The 2,742-nt window shown below is 38.3% G+C and overlaps 1 pseudogene; it reads right to left on the bottom strand.

Annotated features, from left to right (window-relative positions):
• Positions 1–610: 610 nt before the first annotated feature.
• LOC116741812 lies at positions 611–1,386 on the bottom strand (annotated as a pseudogene).
• Between the last annotated feature and the right edge of the window lie 1,356 nt (positions 1,387–2,742).

The following is a 2,742-nucleotide window of genomic DNA, read 5'->3' as shown; positions in this document are numbered from 1 at the left end:
ATTAAACATACGTAACTTATGGTTTACTGATGTTGGCTTTTTACCAGTTCAACTAGCATGTAGAAACATTACCCTTACAAGATTCCTTTACCATCGCTCCTTAATAACTTATCTTAACTATATCTTCTCCACATATTGAGAACCATATCAGGTAATGTTATAATTTTTGCTTCAATTGTCAAATATAATTTAGAAAACTCAAGAGGAGAAAGATAGGGAATTCCCTGGCAGTCCAGTGATTAGGACTCAGTACTTTCACTTCCAGGGCCTGGGTTAAATCCCTGGTGGGGGAACTAAAATCCTGCAAGCCACCTGGTGCAGCCAATAAAAAGAAAGAAATGAGGAGAAGGATAGTCCATGATATTTAACCCATATTTTTACTCTTTCCATTGCTCTTTCTTTATTCCTGATGTTCCAAGTTTCCTTCTTTTTTCTTTCTGTTTCAAGATATTCTTTTAGCCATTCGTTTAGGGTAGGTCTGATGCTGACAAATACTTTTAGTTTTCCTTCACAGTGAGGATGTCTTGATTTCACCTTCATTTCCTGGGCATAGAATTCTATTTTTTTCACAAATAAGATCTTTTATCTGTCACCATTAGAAGTCTGATTTTTAAACAGATTGGACTGGTGGCTCATATCCATCAGTTCATTCAACTTTAGCACCTGCTGCATCCCCAGTAGCTTTTCCAGAACTACTACCTTCACTATGTAGCTCCATGAGTTTTCCCAATTCAAACTTGGGCTTCTTCAGCATTTTTACTTTTCTAACAAAGGCATCATGGAGTGGATAAATAGATTGGAAGACCTTTTCTGTCTTTCCCAATGCTGCCTGGAATGAATTTATTTACCCTGTTTCAAGTCATTTGTCTACACCTCTTGGGTCATGATTTTCATCATCTTCTTGCGGATCTGGAGGACCTGCTGGTGTCGGGCATAAGAGGTCTTCCGAATCTGATTGTTGCGTTTTTTAGTAAAACCCGTACAGAATACACAAAGCAGATAACCATAGGTAGTCTTGACATCAGTGTGAGCTTCAATCATAGTCTGACATTTTTTGACCATGGAGCACATTTTATCATGGGTAAGATCCATGCCATGGAAATTAGTCAGGCAGTTTTTGCCCTGAACATCCTCAGTAATTAACATGTATTTTCTAAATGCAAATTCACCATTCTGCAGATCAGCAAGGCTCACTTCAAAAATATGACCCTTGAGGCCATCAGATGAGATTTTGGTTCCTTGAGTTCTCGTGACTAGTGTTTTCCCAATATTTCTTACATTGAACATAGCTGGTGCTTTCACATCATACCAATCTTTCTTAGAAAATGGGTCAACCACTTTCTTCTTGGCTCCCTTTTTACCACCTTTTGTAAGGCACTTGATCTTGCCGACTCTGGGTATAGAATTCTAGATTGACAGTTCTTCTCTTTCAGCACTTGAAAAATGTTATGCTACTCTTCTTGCCCGCATTGGTTTCTGATGAGAAATCAGCAGTCATTTAAATTGTTTTCCCCTGTAGTTAATGTGTTGTTTCTCTCTGTTATGAAGATTTTTTTTTCTTTTTTGTTAGTTTTCAGCTGGTTGACTATGTGTCTTGGTATGTATTTCTTTGAGTTTCTTTGGGGTTCATTCAGTTTCTTGAATCTGTAGATTTGTGCTTTTTGCCAAGTTTGGAGAAATTTCAATACTTTTTGAATACTTTTTCTTTTTTTAGCCCAGCATTCTTATTTTTTCTCCTCTCATTCTCAGACTTTGATAACAAGAATGTTAGATCTTCTATTATTGCCCCCATAGAGCTCTGAGTCTCTGTTAATTTTTTTCAGTCTATTTTCTTTCTGTTGTTCAGGTTGGGCATTTTCTATCTTCAAGTACACTGATTCTTTCCTTTATAATCTCCGTTTTGCTATTAAGCCCATCAGTGACCTTTAAATTTCATTTACTGCATTATTCACTTCTAAAACTTCCCTTTGTTTCTTCTTCATATATTCTGTTCTTTTGCTGAGACTTTCTAGTGGTTTTGTCTTTTTTTTCATTTCCAGGGTTTTATAGTTACTTGTTGAAGCATTTTTATGATGGCTGCTTTAAAATCCTTGTCAGATAATTCCAACATCTGTCATCTTGGTTTTGGTGCCTATTGATTGCCTTTTCTTCATTCAAGTTGATATTTTCCTGGTTTTTGTTATGATGAGTGATTTTTGACACTGTGGTGGTGGGGTAGGTGATGTTATTACCACTGGGTGGTTGTGAAAATCCAAATTTTCCCTTGTCCTTGCTCAATAACACCCCAAGCAAGAGAGGGAAGTAGTGCCTCATTACTTCAGGGTGGGAGTGGAAGTTCAGTCTTCCCACTCAGCCTCTTCTGATGTCACCTCAGTTGGGAAGAGGAGGGATTCCTCCTTACTGCCAAGAGAGATGGAGGTCTAGGCCTTCCTCTTGGCTTTGCTGATGGTGTGGGGTCCCACATTTTTCCAATGGCATTTGGCCAGAATAAGGTGATTATTGCCTAAAGGCTTCTATCTTGCTAGGCCATCTCTTTTCTCATCCTTTGCCAAGAGAGAGAAGAGTTCTCTTGGGATTGGCATTTCTGGGTTACAGACTTGTTTAACACACAGCCCAAGGTATATACACGACAAAAAGGAAACCCAGGGAACTAACCACTATGTCATTCCTTGGATCTTGAGGTCCCTATCCAGTACTTCTTCTCTCCACCTTTTAGAATCTTCTTGTGTTTGTGTTTTATAT

Source organism: Phocoena sinus, chromosome 1 (genome assembly GCF_008692025.1).
Source record: "Phocoena sinus isolate mPhoSin1 chromosome 1, mPhoSin1.pri, whole genome shotgun sequence".
Classification (NCBI taxonomy): Eukaryota; Metazoa; Chordata; class Mammalia; order Artiodactyla; family Phocoenidae; genus Phocoena; species Phocoena sinus.
This window is presented reverse-complemented; position numbering and strand designations above follow the sequence as displayed.